This window comes from Coenobita brevimanus, chromosome 13 (assembly GCF_032717465.1).
Source record: "Coenobita brevimanus isolate Jiangsu-jjx chromosome 13, ASM3271746v2, whole genome shotgun sequence".
Lineage (NCBI taxonomy): Eukaryota > Metazoa > Arthropoda > Malacostraca > Decapoda > Coenobitidae > Coenobita > Coenobita brevimanus.
This window is the reverse complement of record NC_136966.1, coordinates 24,817,130-24,838,004: the sequence shown is the minus strand read 5'-3', so window position 1 is coordinate 24,838,004 and position 20,875 is coordinate 24,817,130. Positions and strand designations below refer to the sequence as shown.

General features: G+C 41.9%; 1 protein-coding gene across 1 annotated transcript in view; it reads right to left on the bottom strand.

Moving 5' to 3' along the window:
• Positions 1–20,875, bottom strand: part of LOC145415116 (carbonic anhydrase-related protein 10-like) — a 201,410-nt gene that overhangs the window by 40,933 nt on the left and 139,602 nt on the right. The gene's annotated exons all lie outside the window — the stretch shown is intronic.

Here is a 20,875-nt window from a genome sequence, read left to right as displayed (position 1 = left end):
ACCCAGTACACGATACCATACACAAATACTGTCATCTCTCCCCCTTCGCCCACCTCAGACCAGCTTCCAGAAGCATATCCACACTCAGATCATTCGCCGCTCCATTCAGTCACTTAAAGACAACACACAGCTGCATGCATTGCCTCCTGACATCCACCCTTCTGAATCCTATCTTCCTCGTGAGGACAGGGTCCACCTGGCCAGGATGAAATGTGGGCACCATCCAGCCCTCTTAAGCTACCAGAAGAGGCTGGATGACTCCGTCGCTGATGCCTGTCCAGGATGCAACACAGCACCTCATACTATTAAGCACATTATGGAAGACTGCATTGCACACAATCACCTACGCCAACAACACAACATACACTCTTTGAGAGCGCTGTGGGAAAGCCCGGTCTCGGCCATGGCCTTCCTAAGGGACTCGGGGCTGTTCGGCCAGACTGCCTAGGGAACATTTACTACTACTACTTGTGAAAACAGTGAAGTTAAGATGACAAGCGTTAAATGTAATTATATGGAAAATAAAGACAGTGAAGTTATGAAGCCAGTGTATATTTACAACGCCTGTGCCGCTCTGTTTTACTGTACACCTAAACTGCCTCTGGTAAAAACAACTCACTGGGCCACGTCCTTCCTTACTGTACTACTGCTGGTGGAGCCTGTGGCAGTGTGGGACAGGGACGTAACAATACAGTATGAAAAAGGTTAATGTTTTAGCCTATCATCCGTCTTCCAATGGATTGGTAGAGATACAGAATGAAAAAGATTTAGATGTAGTATGTCACATACTCAATGACAATTATGCAAACAGGGATGATTGGATCCCCAGAGCTGAAGCATCAATTAATTATTTATGCAAAATTAATGTGTCTATAGGAGACACACTTCATCTTATTATTTACGGGACAGACAAACGTCTCTCATACAAGATACTGGAAGACGAACAAATACCTACTGTATATACAATTATGAAGATTGCCGTAAACTTCGCTTACGTGAATTCCAAGAGATACGCACAAAATTAAAGAAACAGTTAACGATGTCCGAGGAAGAAATGACGAAATCATGTACTAAGAAAGCAAAAGAATCACTTATCAACATAGGTGACATTTTCTATGGCAACATTCACAAGAGACAAAAAACTCACCGAAGTTTGAAGGCCCCTAAAGAGTACTAAACAGAACAGCCAGTAAGGTATTAATTGTCACTATCGAGTGGCGAAGAGAAGCAAATTCATACTGATCATTTAAAATGGGTCTCAAGAAGTTTAGCTTGAAATGATAAAACATCGGAGACAACCGAAAAACGTGTACTTATTATGGAATTAAACTAGAAGAACTTAATACATACTGGAATCAATTACAATCGCATACCAGACATACAAACAGGTGCAGCTAATACAACAATTACCATAACCAGGCATTAACATGTCCTAAAATCGAATTACACTCCTCTTTTAGGTAATATTTATAGCAATTTAGTGCGGCCAGTTTCTCGAAAAGCCATATTAAAGTCAAGATAACTGAAACGTTCATCATCAGTATCATCACACCTAGCTTGACTTGCTAACATTATTGGATAATTTAACAAGACTGTACTAATTCTCTCATATCAACGTAAGTTAGCTGATAACCTACCCAGAACAATTTATTGATGACGATTGTAAAGAACCTACGAAAGAAATCAATTGAAGAAATTATCGAGAAAGTGATTGCACTGGAAGGAAATATACCATTTTTCCAACACTTCTCAGTAGTCATGGAACATATTGACATAATAATATTTCAGTTCGACAATACTAGAGCTCATCATCAAGCTTTCATGAAAGGCATTGCTAATGCTGGTAAGGAAAGGATCACTATTAATTAATTTCCCATTCACAATCTACATCAAATAATCTGGAAGGGCATAAATAAGCATGGTTTGAAGCCTTTGTTTGAGGAAAGGAATCTGATGTTATATTATTCATACTTACAGTAGAAGCAACACTTACACCATCATTAGGAGTTCATGTACCATTCATAACAGATGATTTTTTCACGGCCTATCAAATCCTTTTCCTTCTAAAAAAAAGATAACTCATTAGACACCATCAACACCTAAACAGATGTCAACATGGTCTCCAATAAACAAGACACTGTCACCTTCCTCAGTGAAGCAACAATTAAACTTAAATGTCGCACAGTACTATCGGGATCTCTAGTTTCTTTACCCCCCTCCCCCTGGGTCGAGAGAAGTTGAAACCTGGGCTGAAGAAAAGCCAGGCGAGCGGGTACGGTTAGTGTAGCAGTCTGATAATGGCTCACGATGGTGGAATGACTCACACATAAGGCCCAACATTGTCACTGACGCTTACCATATAACCTCATTCATGGAATACTTGTCATGAAATATAACTGAAAAAGGATGAACGTATTCATAGCACTTATGGCACGCTTTAAGTGCTTCCCGATTTCCCATGCATCATGTGAACACGGTCCCTGTTCGAACAAACCTTTTCAGAGTGTTCACATTACTCTCGAAGTAGCTTCGTAGTCTGTGATTACTGCAACACTGAAGCATCTAATTCAAGTAATAATGCGGATATACCATTATGCAGGTGTCAGTATTATTCATGCATTCTTCTTGTTGCTATCAGTTCCTTCTCATTGACCCTGACCAGTCATTGCTTTTAAATTAACTTGGTACTTCGAGAGTATTGGGAACACTGAAAAGATAGTTCGAACGCGAACCATGCTCATATAATGTATTGGGAAGCCGAGAAATATTATAAGTATGCATTAAGTGATATGAATGCCTTTATCCTTTTTCATTTACATTTCTTGACAAGTATTTCACTTATATTTAATGACTGAGAGTATATGGTAGGCGTCAGTGACAATGTTGGGCTTGATGTGTGAGTCATTCCGTCATCGTGAACCATTATCAGACTGCTAGACTAACCATGTCCGCTTGCCTGGCTTGTCTTCAGCCCTGGCTTCGACTGCTCTCGAGTGAGGGGAGTAAAGAAACTAGGGATCGCTATAGTACATCATTGCACACATTTCACGTTTGTCCTGCGTATATCTTCTTTCAGCCAGCTGAGACAGTCCCTTGTGAAATGGCCATCGTAAAGAATGGCTATCGTAAAGAATCGCAGCATCCATCATCACTGCAACTTCACATTTACTCCAGGTAAATTCATCCATCATCAGCGATTTGGACATTTACAGTTTTTCTATTTCACTCAAAATTCATCCGTTTTTGTAACCTGCCCAGACACACCTCCAACCCATACATCAGCATCTGGTTTATACATATCACTGGATTACCGTTCAGTACCAACACCTTCACTGTCCACCTTACCTACTAGCAACCACTATGCTCTTTTAAACCACACCTATTAGTTCTTCCAACCATTACCTACAATACAATGAATTTAAATATGAGTACACATATTGTTAATTTCACCCAAGTTTTAAAACATGCAACTGACAAAAATGTCGGGTTACATATAGTATATTATATTGACAATAAACTGCGCAACAAGATACATGCCACCATTTTATTATGTTACCATATTATTATGTCTGATATATATAGATAGCAAGTACATTCTTTATACGATTGACTACTGTAGACTTGCTATTGTATATATATATATATATATATATATATCATCAGCCGTTGAGGTCCACTGCAGGACCGGCCTATCCCTACCGAAGCAGGGACGATACAGCCAATGTATCTCTGCTCAGTGACTTAGGCTGTCTGGCAGAGACTGTATGTAGGGTGAGAAGTGCTTGTAATTGTAGTGTTCTAGTGGCTTTGGATGTGTGTGTAGTCTGTGAACCAAGTGCAATCGGCCCTCCTTAAGCCGACACTGGTTCAACCAGAGCACCCCTTATGTCCCAAAGTTTTTACAACTCTGGCGGGAGGCGAACCCTCGTCCACCAGCGTGCGAAAAGCACACTCTACCAACTGTACCACAGAGGCTCCGTATATATATATATATATATATATATATTGTTACATAGCCTATGATTTCATCATCCTTTGTGTAATTTTAACGCACGGTATGCTGCATGTTTGATCACGAGCGTGTTCTGCCTCAGTTCCCCCCTTCTACCGTTATAGTAGAGTAAGTCGACATCTCTGTTATACTTTGCGGGATTGTCATCTCTTTGTCCCCATGGCTTTCATTTGCGCGTCCTCTTACAAGTTGTATCAGGCTCTGCCGGCCCCTATACAATGAGCTCAGTCTCTGCATCATTGCCACTTAGATCTGCTCCTCATTTTGCTCACATCTCTGTCCTCCCCTGTACAGATATTATTATTGTGAGTGCTCAAGAAATCTCCAAACATCTAGCAGCTGTGTGTAATTTGAGTATAACTGTTGTTGCATTTTTTCTTGTACTGTATAGCATAAGTTTAATTTGTAGGCCTAGTGACGTTTTTGTAATTCATGTAGGGTTCTTTATGTCAGTCATTTTAGATAATAGTTTGTATCTGTAATTATTTATCTGGCATTCACTGAGTATTATCTGGTATCTCATTTTATCAGGGCTGACTTAGATAAAATTTACTCTTGCTAATTTCGTGTTAATAGAGGCTATTGCAGTTAACCATATATTTAACCTGTTTTTGCCATTACATTATCCTTATGAGTCCTGAATGTTTTGTTGTTAGTTTAAGCATTAAACTTTAACTTGTAATTTTACCTAACTCTTTTGTTTTGAACCTGGAACTTTACGGGACAGTGGTGACTCTTCGTGTTCTCACTTAAAGTGTACGTTATCTTTCTCTGTTCCGTAACATAAATTTGGCGACCTCATATCAGGATATTCAGGATATTATCATAAGGATATTGCTTGATATTTTGTGACTGTTTCTTATTAATTATGTCTACTATTACTACACTTGATGAAGCCAAGGACTTTTTGTCAAATGTGCAAACAGTGTTGGATATAGAAAACAGAACAAAGAATGAACTTAAGCTTGTTGCTCAACAATTGGGAATTGTTGTTCGCTCTCATCATTCTAAAGATCAGATTGTTGACATGATTAATGAAAGCTTGTTTAGTGTGACTCCTCCAAATGAGCAAACGCAGATTGAATTAGCTAAGTTACAGCTAGCCCTGCAGGAGGCCCGTTCTAAAGAGGCTGAGGCACAAATTGAACTTGCCAGGATTCCGGCAGACCATGAGTATCGCATGAAACAAGGTGGAACTGGATCATCTTGCTCTGATGATTTTGATGTGGCTAAAAATGTTAAACTTGTCCCTCCTTTTAATGAATCTGATTTAACAAAGTATTTTCAGTTGTTTGAGAGGGTAGCTACAGGTTTTAATTGGCCTAAGGAGTATTGGCCAGTACTCCTTCAAACTGTTCTCACCGGTAAAGCTCAAGTAACTTATGCATCTTTGCCTCAGGATCAGTCTGATAATTATGATGTAGTTAAGAGCTTGATTCTTAAGGCCTATGAGCTTGTTCCTGAAGCCTATAGAGTAAAATTTAGGACAACTTACAAGCAAGATAAGCAATCCCATGTTGAGTATGCAAAAATCAAAGAAGATTTGTTAGATCAGTGGTTAAATTCTAAGAATGTGGATTCTGATTTTGATAAATTTAAGCAGATGATTTTGCTGGAGGATTTCAAAAGGTGTATTAGTAAAGATGTAAGCCTATATCTTGATGAGAAAAGAATAGATAATTTGTCTGATGCTGCAGTTTTAGCTGATGAGTATGTTCTCACTCACAAGAGATATTCTAGAGAAAAAGGGAAAGCTGAGAGTAAGTACGTTGCCTCTACTCAGAGTACAGGTAACAGGAAAGAGAATAAGGATGATGTTTCTCAGGAAGTAAATACCAGCTTCACCTCTAGATTTCAGAAAAGTAAATGTACTTATTGTAGTAAGCTTGGTCATACTACGGAGAGATGTTTCAGGAGACAGCGTGATGTGAACAAAAGGAGTCTTTAAATATTCAGTCAATTGGTCTAGTGTCCACTCTTGAGAGTTCCCAGAATTCTTTAACTGAGTTAACTGAACCTGCTTTGAGGGGTAACTTAAATTCTCATGATGGAGCTCCTCTTTTGAGCAGTAACGTGGGTGACACTCTCAAGAGTTCATGTGCTAATTTCCTGTCTGATAGTTTTGTCAGTCCTCTGGACAGTAATGACAGGAAATCAGTTCAAATATATCGTGATACAGGTGCTTGCCAATCCCTTATGCTGACCAGTGTTCTAGGCTCTAATGTTAATTCCTCTGATGAAACTGTAATCTTACAAGGTGTAGGGAATAATTACTTCTCTGTCCCTCTGTGTAGAGTGAATTTAGAGTCTGGTTTTGTTAATGGTTCCGTTATGGTTGGGTTGGTTGAGACACTCCCAATGTCAGGTGTAACTTTCTTACTTGGAAATGATATTGGTGGAAGTCAAGTGTGTCCAGCTCCTCAGTTGTCTAGTGAGCCAGTGGCTGCGTCCCAGGATTGTGATGTCCCTGATGTGTTCCCTGCATGTGCTGTCACTAGGGCTAAGTCTAAAGTTACTGGTGATTTAGAGGATAATGATGATGATGATGTTACCCTAGCTGACACTTTTCTTGCTAATTTGGACCACTCACCAGATGAGGCAGTACCCCGTAGTGTTGATAATTTGTCTCGTCAAGAGTTGGTTGAGTTGCAGGTTGCTGACCCTGAGTTGAAAGGTCTAGCTAACTCTGCTTACAGTGAAGAAGAGTCAGCCGGTGCTTCTACTTGTTATTATGTAAAGTCAGGAGTACTTATGAGGAAGTGGAGACCCCCAACAGCATTAGCCGACTGTGAATGGGAGGTTGTACATCAAGTTGTCATCCCTCGTGTTTGTGGGCAGGATATCATTGGAGTGGCTCATGATTCCAGTTTGGCGGGGCACCTTGGAGTGGGGAAGACTGTGGCACGCATTTTGAAACATTTCTACTGGCCAGGTGTCTTCGGGGATGTTTCCTGGTATTGTGGGTCTTGTCACACCTGTCAAGTTGTGGGGAAGTGTAATCAGACCGAAAAGGTTGCACCTCTAGTTCTCATTCCTCCTTTTGAGGCGCCTTTCACCCGTGTGTTGGTGGATATTGTGGGCCCTCTTCCTAAGACTTCTTCAGGATTTTCTTATGTGTTGACCATGATTGATATGGCTACTCGTTATCCTGAAGCCATTCCACTTAGAAACATCTCAGCAAAGAACGTGGTTAAGGAAATGCTAGGGTTCTTCACAAAGTTTGGTCTGCCCAAGGAGGTACAGTCAGACCGAGGAAGTATTTTCATGTCAAATGTTTTCAAGCAGTCTCTGAAAGAGTTGGGCATCACCCAGATCACGTCTTCAGCTTACCATCCCCAGACCCAAGGAGCGTTGGAGAGATATCATCAAACACTCAAATCGATGCTCAAGAAATACTGTTTGGAACATCAGAAAGACTGGGATAAAGGTCTTCCATTCGTTGTGTTCGCTGCAAGAGAATCTCCAAATGAATCACTGGGCTTCTCACCTTTTGAACTACTGTTTGGCCATGAAGTAAGAGGACCCCTTAAGTTACTCAAGGAATGCTGGCTGTCGGAGGAAGACGACGTCAACCTGCTGGAGTATGTGATGAAGTTCAAAGAACGGCTGTCCACTGCTTTACAGCTGGCGAGAGAGAATTTAGGAGCTGCTCAGGAGAAGATGAAGACTTGGTATGATAAGAAGTCCAGGTTACGCCACTTTCAGCCAGGAGATCAGGTTTTGATTCTGCTACCAGTTCATGGGCAACCTCTTCAAGCCAAGTTTAGTGGCCCTTATTTCGTGGAGAAGAAACTCAGTGATGTCAACTATGTCATCGCCACACCAGATCGTAGAAAGAACAAGCAACTTTGTCACATCAACATGCTAAAGTTATATCACAGGCGGGACGAAAATAATCCAGTCTGCACTGTAGCTGTTCCACCCGAGTCTACAAGTGAAGCTCTCCCATGCAGTATGAGCCTGAGTGATAGTTTGGGGAAGAATCCTGATATCATGAATGATCTCCAGACTAAGCTTTCATCTACCTCCCAAGGAAAGGCAGGAGTTTTCGGCATTACTGCAGGAGTACCCTGCAAGTGTTCCGTGCTACTCCAGGAAGAACCACTGTGTTGATGCATGATGTCGATGTTGGAGACGCAAAGCCAATTAAATTGCCTCCTTACCGTGTGAACCCAGTGAAAGTTCCTCTCATCCAGAAGGAGCTTGGCTACCTGTTGGACCACAAGATGATTGAGCCCTGTCAGAGCGAGTGGAGTTCTCCTGTCACTTTAGTCCCTAAGCCAGGTGGGTCACAGCGGCTTTGCATTGACTACAGACGTGTTAATCAGATAACCAAAACAGACACTTACCCTCTCCCTCGTGTGGAAGATTGCATAGACAAGATCGGAAAGGCTAGGTACATAAGTAAGTTTGATTTGTTAAAGGGATACTGGCAAGTACCTATGACTGAACGTGCTAGGGAGATCTCATGTTTTGTAACACTAGGAAAGAAAATGTTATTGCACATTGCTTATCTAGACTTTAGACAGATTGTTTTAGTCATAAGAAATTTCCTTTGTAAATTTCTTTTTTCTTTGTGGGGAGGTGTTACATAGCCTATGATTTCATCATCCTTTGTGTAATTTTAACGCACGGTATGCTGCATGTTTGATCACGAGCGTGTTCTGCCTCAGTTCCCCCCTTCTACCGTTATAGTAGAGTAAGTCGACATCTCTGTTATACTTTGCGGGATTGTCATCTCTTTGTCCCCATGGCTTTCATTTGCGCGTCCTCTTACAAGTTGTATCAGGCTCTGCCGGCCCCTATATAATGAGCTCAGTCTCTGCATCATTGCCACTTAGATCTGCTCCTCATTTTGTTCACATCTCTGTCCTCCCCTGTACAGATATTATTATTGTGAGTGCTCAAGAAATCTCCAAACATCTAGCAGCTGTGTGTAATTTGAGTATAACTGTTGTTGCATTTTTTCTTGTACTGTATAGCATAAGTTTAATTTGTAGGCCTAGTGACGTTTTTGTAATTCATGTAGGGTTCTTTATGTCAGTCATTTTAGATAATAGTTTGTATCTGTAATTATTTATCTGGCATTCACTGAGTATTATCTGGTATCTCATTTTATCAGGGCTGACTTAGATAAAATTTACTCTTGCTAATTTCGTGTTAATAGAGGCTATTGCAGTTAACCATATATTTAACCTGTTTTTGCCATTACATTATCCTTATGAGTCCTGAATGTTTTGTTGTTAGTTTAAGCATTAAACTTTAACTTGTAATTTTACCTAACTCTTTTGTTTTGAACCTGGAACTTTACGGGACAGTGGTGACTCTTCGTGTTCTCACTTAAAGTGTACGTTATCTTTCTCTGTTCCGTAACAATATATATATATATATATATATATATATATATATATATATATATATATATATATATATATATATATATATATATATATATATATATATTGTAATGTACAACTATGTTACTACATCCAGTTTTACAAAATCATGATGTATACCATGTATTTACATTAGTATTTAACTATATTGTTTAACAAGTAGAAAAATAGCCTTGTAACATATTCCTGTACACTATGTAGACTGTATAACAAAGATAGGTCATAGGTACGAGGTTTTGGCGTGACAGAGCAATATACCGGTCTAGCTATTAATATAGTCATAGCACAATATGTACTAGTTATAGCCATTATATAATCAGAGCACAATATGAAAAACTAGCACAATATGTAATAGGCAGGTAAATATGTATTGGGCTTCAGGAACAGGAACACACACATCTGTCCCAGACTATCAAGAATCTCACGATGTATATCAAACTCATGATGCTGCCAAACACACTCCCGGAAGCCAGTTAGCTCACATGACGGAAGCCTGCCAGATGCTGTACAGACACACATATGCACACACATCAACCAACCGGAAGCATGGCCGTAATATATACGTAGTATCAGGTATTGAGAGTCAGAAGGAAATTGAGAGGCATTAGAGACGGAGATAGAGCAGAGAAGAAGTAGGAGACTGGGAAGAGTAGGATTAGCTGTCACTCTGACAATCCTAGTCGCGTCACTCTGTCCGTGAACAAGTATAACTGTGTCACAATAATACTATCATCCCAGAGTGTCGCTACCCCATCTTCACTTACGATACAAGAGAGGCAGAGGGAGGAGTGAGACAGAAGAAGACTTACAGACATACAGTCTCCACATCATCTAACGCCTAGCGATTTTACATTGGCAGCAGCAGTAATCTACGATCCTCCACGATACCCGACATTGGTGGCAACGATTCTCTTCAATATCCGCATTATCGACTCTGGTCGCACCTACCTACCTCCTTGTCTATCTTGTCAACACATGAGACAACAGACCCATGGAGAAAAATAGGTTCATATACAATATAAGTTCCATGAGTAAAAATACTGTAGATCTGTTGGGGGGAAAAAGCCCACAGGAAAAATAGGGACAGATCTCTTAGGCATTACTGGTGGGTTGGGGGCTGATACCTATGGGGTGTAGGCGGAGATGGGTTTATCTGCGTACCAATGTGTTTGTTGTTGTTTTTGTTTTTGTTTATTATTATTTTATTGTTATTATTATTGTTATTGTTATTATTATTTACATTATTATTATTATTATTATTATTATTATTATTATTATTATTATTAATTATTATCATTATTATTATTGTCATAGTAGTATTAGCAGTAGTATTGTTGTTCTTATTGTCGTTGTTCTGTCAGCCTATCATCCAATCCTATTACTCTGCACCATCAGGAACATATGGGCCTGGGGTTTGCCTGCTCCAGAGACTTGTATAGTGAAAGTTGCAACAGCTGGCGATAAGGCACCATTTTGCCTACCCTCCCGGCTCCCAAAGCTCGCTCAATCGCTCTGCGGTCCAGTGAATTTATTTCCATAACTATCGTTTCCCTTTACTATTAGTAAATAAATGATGAATTTTCCTTTATTATTAGTTAATAATTTGATGAGTTTAGGCATTATATATATATATATATATATATATATATATATATATATATATATATATATATATATATATATATATATATATATATATATATATATATATATATATATATATATATATATATATATCATTTTATGATTGTCCACATTGTTTATGACAGATAGTGCTTGATAATATGAAGATATATAGAGAATTTTAGGTTGGATGTCACCATCGAAACAGAATTTATCTATTTATCTATCTATTGCCAGATGCCTCAATCTCGTACCGGGTGACCACAAACAAATCGCCTCCACGTCGGCCTGTTCCCCGCCATTTCACTGCCCTGCTCCCAACTCACACCCCCCTCTCTCATATACCTCTCCACTCCATCCCTCCATCTCATCCTCGGCCTCCCCCTCCTTCTCCCCCCCTCCACCTCACTCATATATACTCTCCTCGTCAGTCTCTCACCCTCCATCCTCTCCACATGGCCAAACCACCTCAGTGTGTTCCTTCTAACGCTTCCTGTCACATCCACATCCACACCACAACGCTCCTTTATATCCTCATTTGTCAGCCTGTCTCTCCATGTGACTCCAGAGGCTCCTCTTAAATAACTCATTTCCACTGCTCTCACTCTTGACTTGTGTCCTTCCAACAACGTCGAAGCTTCACTTCCATATGTTAGAGTTGGTATCACAATACTCTCATGGAGTAACTTTTTCACTTCCATACTCACTTCCCTATTTCTTATCACTGCTTTCAAGGAACCAGCAACCTTTCTTCCTTGCTGTACCCTTTCAAGCACTTCACCCTCCAAACTTTCATCTTTACTCATCACACTACCCAAGTACATAAACGTACTCACATTTTCCATTTCCTCACCATCCATCCTCACTGTACATTCACTGACTTCACCTCTCTCAAAGACCATCACTTTACTCTTCCCTACATTCACCTTTATATTCCGTTTCTTACACACTCTCCCAAACTCATCCACCAAGCCTTGCAGCTCCCCTTCGTCTTCGCTTAACAACACAGTATCATCTGCAAACAACAGTACAGGGAGTTTCCAAACACTACCCTCTCTCACTAGGGCCACTCCAACATCCACTGCCCTACCTTGTATCCCTTTAATACCCCATCCATGTACAGATTGAACAACCATGGAAACATAACACATCCCTGTTTCAACTCAACCATCAAAGAGAAAAATTCACTCAGTTCACCATCCCCACGCACTGCAGCCTTAGCACCATCATACATACTCGTCACAGCATTCAACAACTTCCCTTCTACTCCATATACTCTTAATATTTCCACAATCCTTGTCTATCCACCCTGTCATATGCATACTCCAAATCCATGAAGGCCGCATACAACTTCTTTCCCTTCTCTAGAAACTTTTCCACTAAAGATCTAAGAATGAATACTGTAATCCCTCCACTATCCGACGTAATTGAGCCAAAGGCATATCCGGAAAGTGGTTCCGTCTGGATAGTGGGCCCCAGTCTCCTGGACTTGTACTTATGGACCCTAACTCAGAAAAACACTTATACAACTCCCTCTGGACATGCATAGCACCTATTTAAGACCCAAATCAGACCAATAATGGACATAAAAGACTGCAATAAATGCAAAACAACCATAAAATGAGGTTTTAGAGGCGAGTTTATACAATATTAAACATTCTGTGTACTTACAACAAGTCCCTGGCTCCTGGATTGGTAGTTATGGACCCTAACCTAGCCTAACTCAGAAAAATACCTCCCTACTGATCATGCATAGCACCTAATACCCTATTCACACCAATAAGGGACATAAAAGAGTGAAATGAGGTGTTAGAGGTAAGTACAGTATGGAAAATTCAGTACAATATGAAACATTCTGGGTACTTATAGCAAGGCCATGGCCATCTCGATGAATAACCCACCTCCTCTCAGACTCTGACAGTAAGGAGTTCCTGAAGCACCTGCAGTACACTGTACATGAAGTCTTGCACTGAACTTAGTCATTTGCACTCAGAATTCCATTCTCTTAACACTGCGCACTCTAGTCTTACTTGCGCTCCATTGTACCTTAATAAATAAGTGTTGCAGTCTGCATTTAAAGTCTTTGCACTCATAAATCTATTTTCTAAACATGACACACTCGTTAATTTACGCTACATTGAAAGTCTATTAAATCTGTGTCTTTTCACTCAGAATTCTAATTTCTTAACACTATGCACTTTTTTTTTTTTTTCAGTGCGCAACACTAAACTCCCGTGTGGTCTAGTGGAGAAGTTCTAGCCGTTTAATCACTGTCAGAGTCTGAGAGTAGCTGTTGCAGGTGACCTAGGGGTGCGTCACTGGGTCGTGGTGATGGAGTACCCACTGCAGATGATTCTGAGGAGAGGCGCAAACTCACGTTGAGTGGTGACTCCACCGTGCCTAATGTGCTGGGCTGTGGCTCGGAGGATGAGGGCCTGTCTTGGGGAGGCAATGGAGTGGAGCCAGGGCTGGGCACAGCGGGGGTCACGGGCCTGAAAAAGCTGTCAATGGTTGATTGACGCAAGGAACGACGATTTTGACAATTAATGATGCGCTGCCTGAAAGCGCGCACTTCCTCCACAAGTCCTAAGGGCCCCATCTCCCTGTCGCAGTCCAGGTGCTTCAGGTAATCCAGAACGAACTCTAGGTATTCCTGGAGTGCGCTCAGCTTGGAGATGGCTGGAGTAGTGTCATGCTGAGAGGAGTCCGCATCATCATCGCCGTCCTTGTCAGAATCTTCAGGCTGAGTACTGACACCTGCAACTGAAGATGCGATCTTGATATCAGACATGGTCTGATACCCAGGATCGCCCTCCTCGTCATTCAACCACTCATGTACTTCGTCCACATCAACATCATCCCCATGCGCACGTGGACGTGCATGGATGTCATCCACTTCGAAACCTAGGAAATCGTGCTCCACATCCATTACGAGAAGCAGACAAGACCAACCATTTTCTAGAGTCTTGACAGGGACTTCCATGCACTGGTCCAGTTGTAGATGGCAGACTTCATGTTGTAGCAGCAAAGGTTTTCCAAAGTCTGCTGGCCTCGCATGTCCCGTCCCTCCCTGCGCTCATCCTCGTCCTTGAGAACAACCATCACCTCGTCCAGGAACTTCCTTCGGTACAGCCTCATCGTTGCCACGATCGCTCCTTAGTCCATTGGTTGGATGAGAGCAGTAGTATTAGGTGGCAGAAACATGCACCTAATGCGCCCATTTTCAGCCACCAACTCCTTGTCGCATGGGTGGGCAGGTGCATTGTCGAGGAGAAGGAGGGCCTTTACCTGGTCGGGTGGGATTCCCAGTTTCTCCGTCTGGTAATGGATGACCTCCTTGACGAAATGGCGGTGGAACCAGTCTTTGAAGATCTGGACTGTGAACCATGCCTTCAAGGAATGGTACCAAACGGCAGGAAGGACATCCATCACCCCACGAAGACACCGAGGCTGCTTTGCATGGCCAACAATAACGGGCTTAAGACGGTGCATGCCGTTAGCATTAGCACAACACAGAGCAGATATCCGTTGGAGAGCTTGCGGCCAGGTACATGCATCTCCGTCTCCTCTGCTAGAGTGTTTGTAGGCAAAGAACGATAGAATAAACCAGTTTCATCAGCGCTGTAGATTTGACTAAAAGTGAGGCCCTCCCTGTCGATCAAGCGCTTCACCTTGTACCGAAACTCCTCTACTCCATCCTCGTTGGCGTCCAAACCTTCGCCATGAGACTTACGGTTGGTAAGGCCATGTCGTAACTTGAACGAGAAGAGCCAACCCTCAGATGCCTTGATGTCTAGGGCATCATGAAGCCTTGCAAACTTCTCAGCAGCAGCCTTCAGCTCCGTGCCACGCATCAGCACACCAGCAACACGTTGCTGTCGATACCAAATCAACATGGAGTGGTCGACTTCAGCATACTTGGGAGTAAACATCGTCTTCCTCTCCACGTTGCGTTTGCTTTTCGATGAGAAGTCAGCCGTGTACTGCATGAGTTTGTCTCGGGATCTCTTGATATCAAACAAAGTAGATCAGGCCAGGCTGAATTCACGAAGGATGTGTGAGGAAGACCATCCCGCATCCACCTTGTCCAATATCTCCCTCCTCTTCTCCAGAGTCAAAACCACTCTCTTCCTCTTCTCAGCGGCGGGGCCATCATCACACACACTAACAAGAGGCACGAGAGCAGCAGGAGAGCCTGCAGCAGGTAAGGCACCACCACAAAAGCGAGCACGTGGGCGGCCATGACGATGAGAGTGCATACACAACAAGAGATGGGCGGTAAGTGGGGAGGATGCAGGGGCGTTCTAGTGGACGGCGGCGGAACTACACACCAAAACACAGGTGGCCTGCGCCGGGTGCGCTAAGTTCAAATTACGGGCAGGAAAAAGTTGGATTTTTTCGAATTTTTTGCGGTTTTTGTCCCATTTTGGGAATATTGGATCCCAGGACGAAAATGTCCGGTAAGTGGGGATGTCCGGAAAGTGGGCGTCCGGATAGTACAGGGATTACCGTATCTATCCTACACAACCTCTTCTCTTCCTAAAGCCTCCCTGTTCTTCTCCAACTAATTTCTCTATTATTTCCCTAACTCTGTCAATAAGTATCCTACCATACACGATTCCTATTACACTAAGAAGACAAATGCCCCTATGATTACCACACACTTCTTTTTCCCTTTTTCCTTTGTACAAGGAAATAATTATACCTGACTTCAAATTCTCCTGGACTCTACCTTCCTCCCAGGCCAAACTGCACATCTTCCACGTCCATTCTACTACTATCTCTCCCTCATGCTTCAGCATTTCACCACACACTTCATCAATTCCTGGGGCTTTCCCCAATTCGACTTTCTTCAATGCTTTCACAACTTTCAGCCTACTGATTTCTTCCTGTCTTCTCACCTCCCTCCTCCTCCCAGCCATTCCCCAGCACCTTATACTCGCATTACTTCCATTCTCTATGTTCAACAATTACTTAAAGTGTTCTCTCCATCTGTTCACTTTTTCTCCCTTCTCCACTCGTAATCTACCATTTTTATCTTTCACCTACCCCTACTAACTGCACTGCCACCCTGTCTTATTCTTTTCATCTCTTTCCAGAACATTTTCTTATAGTCCCTCCACTTTACACTCAAATTCCTTCCAAATTCCTCATCCATTCTCTTCTTATATTCTGCTTTTTTCTCATCCTCTTGTAACCTTTCCACTCTCCTTGCAACTACTCCTTCCTTCCGTTCTTCCCTTCTTCTATTTCTCCATCTTACTTGAATCTTGATTCTGGCCACCACCAAGTAGTGGTCAGAAAGTCCACTCTCCCAACCTCTATAAGCTCTTGCATCCATTACACATCTTCGCATCCTTTCATCCACACACACATAATCAGTCATTGCCTTCCTTTCATTCAGTTCACCATCCACCCTTCTCATCACTCGCCATGTATACCTGTGGATCATTTTGTGCCTGAAGATGGTATTGGCTATCACCAACCCCCTCCCGGCACAAATGTCCACTAACGCACTGCCATTCTCATCTATCTCAGCAGGCACGCCCCACTCACCAACTAGTCCATCCACCTTCACATTCCCTACTTTACCATTCATATCACTAATCAAAAACACTCTCTCATTCCTTCCAAACTTTTCCATGCACACTTCCACATTTGTCCAGAACTCTTCTCTCACTCTGCTTGCACGATCTTGCCTTGGTGCATAGACGCACACAATCACCCACATTAGTATTCCAACTTTCAATCTTACCCACACAACCCATGAGCTAACTGATCCATACTCTCTTATGTTCTTCTTCCATCTTTTACTCACAACAATACACACTCCTTCTTTTGCCCTCTCATTCTCACCTACTCCTGCACATATATCCCATCCATACTCCCATTCTCTCACACTCTCTCGTCTCCATTTAGTTTCAGTTACTCCACATACATCCACTTTCTCACCCTCAAGCACCTGGACAATCTCTCTCTCTTTCACCACATCATTCGTACCCCTTACATTCCACGTCACGATCCGTACCAAGTCCTTTGTCTGGTACTTGGTCGTCATCTTTTGGTCAGTCCTTGTCCGAGGCTTCTTGTTCGTCTTTTTAGTTAGCTGTTTTCCGGGGAGGGGCACTAACCCTCCGCCAACCCTTTTAGTCGCCTAGTACGACAAGCAGGGATACTGAGGGAGTGTTCTTGAAACCCTCCCTACCCCCAGGAGGGGTAGGAGGGTTTTCAAGATTGTGATATCTTCACAACACAGGGTAAGTATAATTAACATTGTTTACTGCAGTACCTTTCACGTTACATGAAAACATAAGGTGGTGACTGTACGGGTGCGGCAGTCTGTTTATTTTTAGGATTACCATCATTATTTTGTATCCATTTTATTTTCTATGATGTAAGGATTTTTATTTTTTATTTATTCATTTTTTGTTTTCTACGATAACATATAGAGTAACTTACATATTAACCTCCCAAATGAAGTGGAATATGACATTCAGTCTTCATGGTATTTGTTTGTTTTAAGATCTTCATTGAAAATCTTATAACACATTTGTTGAATAAATGTGTGCTATTATTTTTAATACCATTACTGGAAAAACATGTGTACTGCAGGCACGTTCTTGACAGTTTCGAAAACACAAATAGTGTGAGCTGTAGGTGAATTATAAAGCAGTTGTTATTGAAAAATTATGCTAACCGGTCATATCCTGTGCCACAGTGGTGGAGTCTGCAGTTGTGGCATGACAGTTTGGGCATATGACCATAGGTTACATGACTGGTGGGGATATCCTAAAGATCTTTTAGTTTGATAAAAAGTGTTTCATGGATCAAATGTTAGTATTACAAGTCTTCTTTCTTTCTTTTGCCAGACCCTTTAATCCCGTAAGGGTGGCCACAAACAAATCGCCTCCATGTCGCCCTGTTCCCAGCCATTTCACTGCCCTGCTCTCAGCTCACACCCCCCTCTCTCATATACCTCTCCACTCCATCCCTCCATCTCGTCCTTGGCCTCCCCCTCCCTCTCTCCCCCTCCTCCTCACTCACACACACTCTCCTCGTCAGTCTCTCGCTCTCCATCCTCTTCATATGGCCAAACCACCTCAGTGCATTTCTCCTAACGCTTTCTATCACATCCACATCACAATGGTCCTTCACTTCCTCATTTGTTAGTCTGTCTCTCCATGTGACTCCACATATTCCTCTCAAATAACTCATTTCCACTGCTCTCACTCTTGACTTGTGTCCCTCCACCAAGGTCTAAGCTTCACCTCCATATGTTAGAGCTGGTATCACAATAGTGTCATGCAGCGACTTCTTCACTTCCATGCTCGCTTCCCTGTTTCCTATTACTGCTTTCAAAGAACCAGGAACCTTTCTTCCTTGTTGTACCTTTTCAAGCACTTCACCTTCTACATTTCCATCCTTACTCATCACACTACCCAAGTACTTAAACGCACTCACATTACAAGTAATATTAAAAAATAAAAAATAAAAATGAAACCTACTGAACACAAATGACACCATATACTTCCTAATTTTCCCAACGGACTTTTCCATTCCATTCTTCTCTGAGGATTTCTGGGAAATATGTGCACCATCATCCCTTGTCAAGGCCGGGTAGAGCATCCTCTGGCAACGCTGCGTGGCATATTTAATGAAGGAACCAATTAATCGCAGTTAAAATAAAAATACTCATTGGACATTCAGCTGGCCTGCCACTACTGCCCGCACCACTGCGAGGCCTTGTCACGGACCTATACACATAGACCGCGTCCCAAGACTCTTCTGTAACGTTACAGGAAACGGGCTAGCGGCCATCTTGGTATGCCGGACTCCAAGTAAACAAACGTCTACACGTAAGTATAAACAGCGGTCATTATTTTAGTTGTTATCGTGGTTATTTTTTCCACTTTCATTTTTGTTTATAAATCATCAGGTAGCTGTAAGTCTGCGTATAAAAGCAACGAAGAAAAAATGCATAATATCAATATTTACGTGTTGTAAATCAGTATATAAACAAATTGCTTGAGCGTGTGACTGTGCTTTTTTCAAACGAAGTGGTCAATATATAATGTTCTGCCATTATTATCCTTTCGATACTCTTTATCAGTTCTACACCACCACTTCACTAAAAGCATAGGGAAGAGGTTCAACAAGAAAATAAAATATATCAATATTTACTTTGCTGAAAATGAGGTAAAAGAAAATTAACTTTGGATGTGGGACAGCTGTGAGTCAGTCGTGCGCTTTCCGAAGACAATGTTGTTCAGACGACACAGCAGAGGAATTCATCCTCAGTTTTAGATGGGTAATGAATCTTGATAGATATTTGACCTTGAAGTATTTTATGTGATTGTTCATTATGTAGACTGTGGGAGAGTATAATTTTTTACTTATTCATTTAACTCACGGACAGAACAGAAAGAACAGAGAAGATGATTAGACAACAATAATGTTTTGCTCAGACACCACCTCCCTTCATTTAGAAAACACGTAATATGATTATGTGGAAAATCTGACTGTATAATGACTAACTTAGCATACATCTTGTCCCATTGAACTGGTTCAAAAGTGATCCTACCGCCAATGAAACATGCAAAAATCTATTTCCCCACTTGAAGTCCCGCCAACATGTAGTAAACGCACAGAGAGGTGGTCTGCGATTCGAAAGGACCCGGATTCGAATCCTGGGTGGGGCAGGGAACAGTTTAAGGGATCTGAATTTAATTAAAATAGACTTTACCAACCTTCCGAAGTCCCCCCGACATGTCGTAAAAGCACCCCCTCTAGCATCAATACACCAGAGTTCTGTACGAGACAGCCTAGCATGTATTCAGTTTGGACAATGGGAGTTAGCGCCGAAGTTGTGACATGTGAAGGTGTGTGGGAGGAGAGGTACTGGGCCTCGGAGCAGGCTGTTCAGTCTATGCCCAGAGTCAGACGCAAATAAAATGAAATCCGGTAATGAAAACTCCGATACGCTCTAAAAGTTAATCTTTCACTTAAGGTTAAACTATGTAAATATTAATGTTTTTTTGCTTTTTTCTAACATGGTTCTCTTCGTATGTTTTTACTCCACTGATGATTGATAAATATGAAAGGAAATCGAAAGACAAATGACATTAAAGTGATCATATATTGATGAATATGCATGAAAAAGTTGTTGACTCGGTTATTGTGTTTATGTTCATATTTACAAGACATAGATATCAATACCTCGCATTTCATTGTTCATAAATATTATCGTGATGCTTATAGCTTCCTGATTATGTATAAACAGTAAGTGGAATAAAAAAAACAACAACAACAAAGAATCATTTGTTGAGCGCCACGTATATCCACCGTAAGTAGTGAAAGCACCAGCTATCGGCACACCAAGATGGCCGCGGCAGCCCATCCGCTGACTTCACCAGGCTGCGTACACTTGGCCAGCGAAGCGCGGTCTACAGTATGTGTATAGGTCTGAGGGCCTCGTGCTGCATGTGGGTCACGTGACCCGGGCGGACTGGAACATAGTTGACATAATTCTCTACAGTATAAAAGACGCTGGGCTCCTCAATCCCGACATTTAAGGCAAGAATGGCCAGCCTTGGCAGCCCCTTAGTACCATAATGGACGGCAATAAACATGAACCCTGTCCTGGATGTAAGCTTTTACAGTCCCCATTTCCGGTTGAACAGCTTTAGCCCACTGGACCACCAGCCTTTATCTGACAACACCACACGCAGTAAATGATTGGCCGGGGGGAAGGGAGGTATAGAAAGCCATCTAGAATGTACAGCTGTCTGTAGGCAGTATTTCATCGAGTGAGTGGATGGTGGAAGTCCCCACCGATAAACAATAA